Raw genomic sequence first — 9,950 nt, 5'->3', positions numbered from 1 at the left:
CATTCTCATCTAAGTCACAGTCTCTAGTGAGGTGAGGCCCATTGCAGTTTTCACAACCCACCCGAATAGCATGGATCTTTTGATCCATTTTATCCATCCTCCTATCCATGGTTTTTAGCATAGCCATGACCGCGGATAAGTCTTTTGTAGCTGTATAAGCGGCTCCCCTAGTGACATCATGTCTAGGGTTGTGGTATTCTCTAGAGTGTTTAGAGAATTCTTCAATCAATTCTTGATCACCGGGGGTGGCTTCTTTGTGAGCGGGCCTTGCGAGTCTAGTAACTGCCTGGTTGTGACATTGACTCCATCATATAATATGGAGACTTCTAGCTGGCTGTTTAGGTCATGGTGTGGGCAGTTTCTTAGTAAGCTCTTGTACCTCTCCCATGCTTCATATAGCGACTCTCCAGCTTGTTGTTCAAAGTTAGCAATGGCCTTCTTCAACTTGGCTATCTTGGAAGGTGGGAAAAAGTGATCAATGAATTCTTCTTTCATCTTGGCCCAAGTTGTGACTGATCCGGGGGGAAGTGACTTGAGCCAGTCTTTTGCAGCACCTTTGAATGTCACCGGAAGCATACGAAGTAGCTGAGTCTCGCGGGGCACATTTGGAACATTGAAGTAATCAGCTACATCATTGACTTCGTCCAAATGCTTGTAGGCATCTTCATGGTCTTTTCCATAAAACGGTATTTCTTTAAGTAAAGCTAGGATATGACCCTTTAGCTCGAAAGTAGCAGTCGCGGGAATTGCGGGTTGCACAAGTCCCGGGCCAGTGTCGTCGCGCATCCTCTTCTTCCATTCTCCCATGGGAATTTCATCAATGTTAGCCTTTGTGATAGCTAACTCTTCCTCGGAATCGTTTTCGTGCTCGTATGTATGCTTCTCTTCTTCCTCGGTCTCGTACTCGATATCTTGTTGAATTGGGTCCTCGATTGTCAAAGAGGCATTGGATGCTCTTGATTTGCTGCTCTTCTTTTTCCCAAAAACAGTCTTCAAATTGGTCAAAGGTGACTTCTTTGGTGTACTTGAGCTCTCCACGTCCTTTCCTTTGTTCCTTTTCAATGCAGATTCGGGATCTTCAAACGGGGGTACCAGCGGGGTGTTTGATCCTCTGGTCATGAAAGTCCTGAAATAAACAAGATAAAAACGTAAAAAGAACAAAAAAATGTACTAAAAAAATCGAAAACTAATCTGTCAAATACGCTTGTACTCGCCGAGTAGGTGCGACTGCACTCGACGAGTATCAGTGTAATTTTGAAAAAAAAAATTAAACTTAATTTTAAAACTAAAACAGATGCTAAAACCTAATTTCTAACTACTAAATTCCAAAAAATTAACTTTGTGCCAATAAACTCACACAAAGGGTCAAAAAAATTAGGGATTAGATTAATTATTTAGAACCGTTCCCTGGCAACGGCGCCAAAAACTTGATGTGTGGTAAATGCACTTGTTTTATTCCTACTTTTTATTAATAAATTTAGCACACAAAGGGAGTAAACCTGTCTTTTAGTGGTATAGTTTAGTAAGTAAGGTATTGAACTCAGGGAACGGAAAATTAAACTAATAGCTAATTTTAACTAAGCAATTAATGAAAGTAAAAGGTTTTTCTTCTAGTTTTACAAGACTAGAAACTTAAGCAGACCATAAAACACTTAATTAACTAAATAACTAAAGCAAACAACTAATTCACCAAATTTGATAAAAGATGTTTCTATTTAGGTTCAACCAATTCACTCCTATGGTTATTTTGTATTTATGATAGATTAATTGTTATTGCCTACCAATTATAGTGGTTAAGTTCATGTTCATTACTCCTAACCCTTAGATAATTAATTAATTCAAGCAGTGATTAAGTGTTTAAACTAATTAATTCCATAGATTAATAATTTGGATTAAATAAGATTTGTAGTGGTTAATCAATTTAGTGGTTCAATTAACCTCTTGTTTGATGGTTTCTCAAACAAGCTCACACATTAATCTAACTATTGTCTCATTAATCTTAGTTTCATAATCATTATTCCTAAGCATATGATTTAGTGTTCACATAGACATATGAGGTTAACAACTAAGAGATGTTCATGCAGCTTAATTGTCTTCCAATTAACAGAAAATAATTGTGATTAATGCATAAGGTTCTTTAACAAACTTAATTTAATAGATCACCAATAAACAATTAACCAAAAGCTAAGAATTAAACCATAGGAGTTCCTTGGTATTCCCCAAACAGAAACAAAAACGTATTTAGCTCATAGTTGCAGTAAAAACAAACACAAAAAACAAGTTTATCTAGATTAAACATACTCAATTCCTAAAGCTAAGTGGAATGATTAACCTAGTTGCTTCAATTCTTCAAAAGGTTGAAGATTAGAATTCCTCAGCGTCTTCCAGGGTTCTCAATCGCAGTTGGATCTTCAAAAAATGCCAGAAAAGTAGTTTCATCGGATAAAGGCTCGGTTTTTATAGATATCTCAAAACAGGGTGTACTCGGCGAGTAGCAGACCCAACTCGCCGAGTAGCCTCGTTGTTATCCATCTTAAATCAGGAGTCGTGGCTATCTTCTGGAATATTCTGCTGGACTCGCCGAGTAGGCTCGTGTACTCGCCGAGTAGGTAAGTTTTTGTCCCTCAATCTTCTTTCTTTGGTCTCTAATTGCTCTCCCTTGTTCCCTTTCACTCCTAAGCATGTCTTTTGGACTGAAAACAAAATTTAAACAATATTAAGTACCTTTTGTCCATATTATTTACATAATTAGTTAAAAATTAATAAAAATGTATGCTAAATAACTAACTAATTATGCACATATCAAGAACCATCATGGTGTTGGTGGTGGTGTTTGGTGGCTGATGGTGGCGGGTGGCGGCTGAGCCACCCGGCCGGAGTATAGTGTGGTGGCTGAGCCATGGGGGAAGTCTAGTGGCGGCTGAGCCACCTGGGGAAGAGTCATCCTTCATGGAGGAGGAACTATTATATTTATAGCGAACAATTAGGTCAAAGGGAATTAGTTCAGGCCTTTGGCCAGCCCAATTTAGACCCAACCAGCAAGGAGCTGTACGAGGCTGCCCAGAGGCGCCGAACGGGGCTGGTGGGCATGCCCCAGGCAAGGGAGCGCCAGGACGGGCTAGCAGGAGAGTCCCCAGAAAGGCTAGCAAGGGAGTCCCCAGGCCGGGTCAGCAGGAGAGTCCCCAGCAAGGTTGGCAAGGGAGTCCCCAACAAGGCTGGCAAGGGAGCCCCAGGCGAGGCTGGCGCGCCAAAGCTGTCTAGGCCATGATAATGGACCATATATCATCAAGTCCCCACAGTCTGATGTTATTGGTACGCGACCAATGACATTGGACTGGACTCAGTCATATAAATCATGCGTCGTCACCTTGTAAACGCCGACTTGTTAGGCGTGTTTCTCAATTTAGCAATGGTCTTGTGAATGAAATTTCTAGTTCGGTAATAATAGAATATTATATTTGTATTGTTGTATGTTTAATAATTGTGATTACTGGTTTACTTCGCGTACCTCGACGTTTCTGTCGGTGGCCGAGGGTGTGACATGTACCGTCTCTAACAAAGAAGAGAGCTGAAGCAAGTTAGCTGCAAGCACACACGCCATGAAAATTCATGGACCACTGGAACCTCCAACCATGACTATTCCAATTCTCACTAAACAATGCATTTGCATTACTAGCAATAGCAAAAAGACGAGGAAACTTGGCTCTTAGCATAATGTCTCCGCACCAAACATCATTCCAAAAGCTAATATTTTGGCCATTTCCTACCTTCCTATGCATAGAATCAAAAGGTAATAAACCTCTAGTATGCAAGTCCCATACCGTACTTACAATACCCAACCACACTCTAGATTTTAGCTTGTTCCGAGAGGATAAAGAGAATCCACCATCACTACTATAACAACTTTTGATGAGGTCTACCCAAAGAAGGTTATGGATATTTAGAAAAATCCATCTCCATTTATATATAAACACATGGTTGAAAGACTCCAAACTTCCTATATAAATCCCGCCATTTTTGTTATCATTAAGGACCATCTCCCATTTGACCCAGTGGATAAACCGATTCTGATCTTCAGTACCGCAAAAAAACTTGGCTCTACTTCTTTCCAGCTCCTTGCAAACTGACACAGGCATACGAAAAATGGAAAGAAAATAAATTCCCAAGCTCCCAAGAACAACCCTCACCAAGGTTAGTCTACCCTCAATATACAACATCCTGGACTTCCACATAGAATTTTTTTCGAAATCTATCAAAAATAGATTCCCAGACCGCTTTTCTATACATGAGTTGACAAACAGGAAGCCCGAGATATAAAAACGGAATCGAATACTCCCCACAACTTGTACATGTTGCAAGCTACTCAATGGCTTCTTTATTAACACCAATCCCATAAAGTTTGGACATATGAAGATTGATTTATAACCTAAAGGCCATGTAAAAAATTCTAAGAATCTGTATCAAATTCTTAATGTTCTCAACATCACATTCTCCAAAAAATATAGCATCATCCACATAAAAAAATGTGAGATATGAACATTTTGATCACCAATGGATACAATTTTGAATAACAAATTCTAAGTAGCATCCACCATACACACATGCAAACCTTCAATACCCAGAAAAAAATGAAGGGAGATAACGGATCACCTTGGTGTAGCCCTCTATGCAGCTGAAACTCATCCGTAGGATTGCCATTGAGAAGAACTAAAGCCCTGGCAGACACGAGACAACCACAAATCCACATATGTCATCTCTCACCAAACCCCATAATCTCCATAATTCTATCTAAATACTACCAAAATACATAATTATTGGTTTTTTTAAATCAACTTTAAACAACATCATTTTCTTCTTTTTTACATTCGCCCATCTAACAATTTCATTAACCATGAGAGACCCATCCAAGATCTGTCTACCATTAATAAAGGAATACTTGATTAGGTTAACTAACAAGTCTACCACCTTAGCCAATCTGTTAGCCGGTAATTTCATAATGATTTTATATTGTAACCCAATTAAACTAATCGGTTTGTAGTCTTTTGTCTCTGTTAGATCATCAAGTTTAGGGATTAAAGTGATAGAAAATGAGTTACACCCAAGTGAAATTGTGTATGAGTCATAGAAATCATGCATAAAATCGTAATCATCCTACTCAAAAGTAGAATTATATATATATATATATATATATATATATATATATATATATATATATATATATATAAGCTTTTTACCTATATAAAGATAACCCTTCCCTTATCTAATTCCATTCCACTAACTTAATTTCTTTTTGTCTAAGTTCCATTCCACACTTCTTCAATTCTGTAACGACCGGATCTTATTTCTTGTTCCTTGTTTGGTTTTAGACTTAAGGTAATCATTTATTCGACAGTCTATGTGATCCCATGTTGTGTATAATTTGCATGCATAAGGTAATCGACAATATGAGTGGAAATTCCAAGAATTATAGTAGTAAGTGAGTTTGGGATGTCCTTTGATTGTTATGTGGCTTTTGAGTGTTACTGCACGAATGCTAGTTGCTTTGTGCTTTGTGTGACACTTACTGATGGGAGTTAATTATTAAGTGAATATGCTGAGTTACATGTTGCGAATGCTAAATAATTTTAGAATGATTGATTGGACCCTATTTCACAACTCTTGTCTGAGTTTAACAGTTGTGGATTGTTATTGGCTGCTTCAAGATTGTTTTCTTTTTTATTGCAGAAACTAGCATTGTCAAGCTTTGAGGTAATCCAATATTATATTCATTATTATATGCATTTTACATTGAATATGGCTACACATGTATCCTTTTGTTTGAGTTAATTTCCTTATTCTTTTAAGTAATACCAACATATTACATCAATTCCAATATTTTCTGCTTTGCGTGATGATATTTAGGGTAGAATTGAAGATTATCATTTTTTTTAAAAAGGTATTCATAAGTTTTAACGAAACATTGTCACATTTTGGGATATTTTCGTATGAAAGTGCCAAAATGGACCATTGTTTGATCACGATTTGTTTTAGAAGTGAAATGAAAAAAAAAAAGTTAATTTCTTAACATTCTTGGAGTTTATTCTTAAAAGTAGCTCTAATTCTTAAAGAATACTTAACATTGATGTGATTCTTAAACAATACATCAATGTGTTCATTGATTTCTGAGTCTTTGTAAGAAAATGTGTGCATGCTATATGATTCTTTGAAAGAAAATGTTGGTCAGCGATCAATATAGATTTTCATATTCTTTATGATATAGATGTTGTATAAGGGTACTTTTTAATAATGAAAGACTGAAACCAAAATATATTTTTAAGAATAACAAACTTAAAAATTGACTGATTTTTTGAGAATTTTGCAGGTAAAAGAATAAAGGTTTTTAAAAAGCATCAAAAAACAATGAAGATGCAAAGGAATACCATTGGAGAGAAATGATGAATTCTTCAAGAAGAATCATAGATTCTTAAAAATTAGATTCTTAAAGAATGTATTATATATTATAATCTTTTTGTATATTATAAAAAATATGAAATGTTCTTAAAGAATATAATACAAAAGTTTGTAGATATTCCTTAAAATGTTGTATATATTATTGTTTTATGTTATAAAAATGGTTCTCATTTGCATATTATAAAATTTTATTGTATTGTAAAACAATTTGCTCAAAGAATGATATGCTATTGTCTTATATATGAGAGGTATTCTCTAAGAATGTTACTTCTCAAGAAAATTATATTCTATAAGACCGAAAGTATAAAAACCCTATTAAATAACATAATATTCTTTAAAAATGAAAGAATTAAAATATGTGTTGAATGAAGACGTATTCTAAAAAAATCCGATTTAAATTAAATATAATTAATAAAATATGAGATTCTATTTGATTTCAATTAATTGATTTTAACCTAAATTTTAGATACTTATCATATCTTTCTCTTTATAAAATGTCATAATTGCCATTATAATTAATAATTGTAATTATATACTACATGATAGTCTATGTTAATAATATGTACCAAAAGTCACATCCATTCATTATTTTTAATCTAATGGTCTGAATTTGGTTATACATTTACATAATAGTGTGTGTGTGGTAAAATCTCAAAAAAGTCACATTATTTTGAAAAAATTTACGATCAAGTCCAAAAATATTTTTTTTGAATATAAAAGCTCAAGAAACAAACTGATTTCTTTACTTTAGCTTCTTTTGACTACTTTAACAGGTCATGACACCAAACCGTTAATTTTTCCGAAATAAAGAGACTTTCTACAAATTACATCAAAATTAGTGTAAAATCTATAAACATTTTTTATGTATTTATATGTATTTTATAAGTATTTTTACGTATGTTTATATACATTTTTACGTATTTATGCATTTTTCAAGTTTTTTTTTTATATTTTTTATATAGTTTTTTAATGTATTTTAAATGTATAAAAATATTTTTATGTATTTATATAAACATTTAAGTATTTTTACATACTTTTATGTATTTCGGTACATTTTCCGTAGCTATGTATTTTTTAAGTATTTGTATAGTTTTTTTTTTACATAGTTTTATGCATTTTATATGTAGAAACATATTTTTTTTACGTATTTATAGGTATTTTTAAGTATTTTTGCAAATATATGTATCTTGGGTGAGCAGACCGTTCAAACATTTGAGGACATGCTGAGGGCATGTGGTATTGGTGGTAAGTCCCCAAGCCAGTGATGGAGCGTTGGCAAGATTAGGGTGTTTGTGATCTTAACGTTCAAGTGGATTATTTGGTGTCACGATATATCGTGAATTAGTAACTATATGACTTATGAGGGTGGGACGTGGTAGCGTCTGGCATGGTTGGGGAGTTAGAGCAAGTTTGAGTAGGGAAGCTCGATGATCATCGGGTTGGATCCGTGTGGCAGATAGGATAGTGTAGCCTTTATCAGTTAGACTCTTGGGCGGAGTCTTGTTGTGCGACCGTGCGTGAGATTCTTAGTCTCAGTAAATGAGTAAGGTTTCTGCATCCCAGTTTATTAGAAGGTCAGCTTGGAATCAAGGGATCTCGGGTAGATCAAATATGCAGATTTTTGGTTATCAGGGTGTGAGTTATGTATTGGTTTGGCACCAATGGTTGAGACTTGTGGTGGGAGTCACCTTTGTTTTAAGGTTCAACGTTATCGGTATTGGTGAATGGTCACGATATATGTTTTCTAGTTAAAGCGTGATAATTCAGGGTCGTAGGAATTTGTTCGGTTCGGATTGCGGAGTGGAGTCATTATGGTTGTGGTTTGGTATAGTTCTGTCTGTTTGGAAGTCAAACATGGTTTAGGGGTTTCAGTTTTCGAGCAGAGCAGTTGTATTTTCTTTTGTTGTCTGAGGGTGGAGTGTTAAGGTTCGTTCATCGCCAGGGTATGTGATTTCTGCTAAGTTGGGGCTTCGATAGCAGTGTTGGTAGGCGATTGTCAGTGTGAGTTGACTTCGCATTCCTAATTGGAATTCAGGAAGTTATGACATGGTCGTCTGGTGTGACAGAGTAAGTTGTAAGTAATGATTTCGAGGTCGAAATCTAATTTAAGGCCCTGTTTGATATGTGTCTGACGGAGTCAGGTCAGACATTTTTGGCTGACTCGGTCGGCTAAAGCTGTTTGTTAAACCTTCTGACTCAGAAATTGAAGTCTGACCCGGTAAACAAGAAGGAATTGACTGACTGAGAAAGGAAGAGGTCGAATTCCACTTCTTCCCTTGCGTGTGTATCTCTGTACGTGTGCGTGTGTACTATATCCCAACAGGAAGAATCGATCCAACACCCCTTTGTGTCTCGTTCGTAATGGATTCATCGAATCAATCGATCCAACACCCTCTTTGCTTTCTTAAAATTGATCACACCTGACCAATAGTTGCACCCTCTCCTTCTCTCTAGATCGATCGATGGACTGCCTCTCCACTTGGTTCAAATTTAATTACAGGTATGTTTCCCCTTCTCATTTGCGTTTATATATCCAACAGCAGCAATAAGAACGCAACCATCTAAAATCACTTCCATTCATCTTCTCGCCATTAATCAACCATCTGAAATCAAATCAGAATCCATATGTTCCTATGCTCTCGTTTTTCTTTTATATCTGCTGGTTGAGTAAGGAAGAAAGAAAAAAAGGCATTGATTTTCTTTTGGGGATAATTTCCTCTCCGTAACGCTGCTTCTCTCCTAATCTCTCAAATTTTACTGAAGGAGTAGTGGTACTCGTTAGCTAATAGGCAGGTATATTAATTGCTATTTGTCTCACTTCTGATGGACTGTGACGAATTCTAAGCATATGTGGAACTGATATAGCTGGATGTAACTGTTGGATATGTTGGGATATATCATTATATGTAAATGGCAAGGATATGATGGGATAAATCATTATATGTAAATGGCAAGGATGTGTTGTTGGTAGTTTGAAGTGGCTACAGTTGATGTTTCTTATGGCTACAATTGATGTTTCTTTCACAAGGTAGTTGCTAATTCTCTTGCTTTGGACAATTTTGCCCCTACATATCTTTTTTCCGGAAAGGCCTTTTGTTCCCCTGTTTAGTAGAGAGATTGGTTATAATAGTTTGATGTAGCCTTAATGTTAAATCTGGTTTTTATTTGAATTTTTATATGTTTTTTTTTGTTTTTTTTTGTACTCCTTTAATTGATTGCTCAATGAAAACAATCCACCAAATATAAAGTTTTTGTTTTCGTACTCCTTAGTAAAGAGTTTGGTTATAGATAAATATATATTATGTATGTTGGACCTTTATTGCTGCTATTGCATTTTTTCATATATGTTTGGTTTGAAATCAAGTGTGTAATCAGATGCACAATCAAGTAGTAGGGTAAAATGGACATTTTTTATCAGTCAGTACATTCAGTCAGATATATAATCAAACAATATGGTTTCTTACTCAGTCAAGATTACTTACCCGGACAGACCTTTCTCA

The 9,950-nt window shown here is 35.5% G+C and overlaps 1 non-coding gene across 1 annotated transcript; it reads left to right on the top strand.

Annotated features, from left to right (window-relative positions):
- The first annotated feature begins 340 nt into the window (after positions 1 to 340).
- LOC145060795 (small nucleolar RNA R71) lies at positions 341 to 447 on the top strand. Its single transcript, XR_013686978.1, has one exon. It is a non-coding gene; the product is annotated as a small nucleolar RNA R71 (small nucleolar RNA).
- Positions 448 to 9,950: the final 9,503 nt, after the last annotated feature.

The sequence above is a fragment of the Lactuca serriola genome, chromosome 6 (genome assembly GCF_051521515.1).
Source record: "Lactuca serriola cultivar US96UC23 chromosome 6, Lser_US96UC23_V15, whole genome shotgun sequence".
In the NCBI taxonomy this organism is placed as follows: Eukaryota; Viridiplantae; Streptophyta; class Magnoliopsida; order Asterales; family Asteraceae; genus Lactuca; species Lactuca serriola.
Note: the sequence above shows the minus strand (reverse complement) of the source record. Positions and strands in the feature narration are given on the sequence as shown.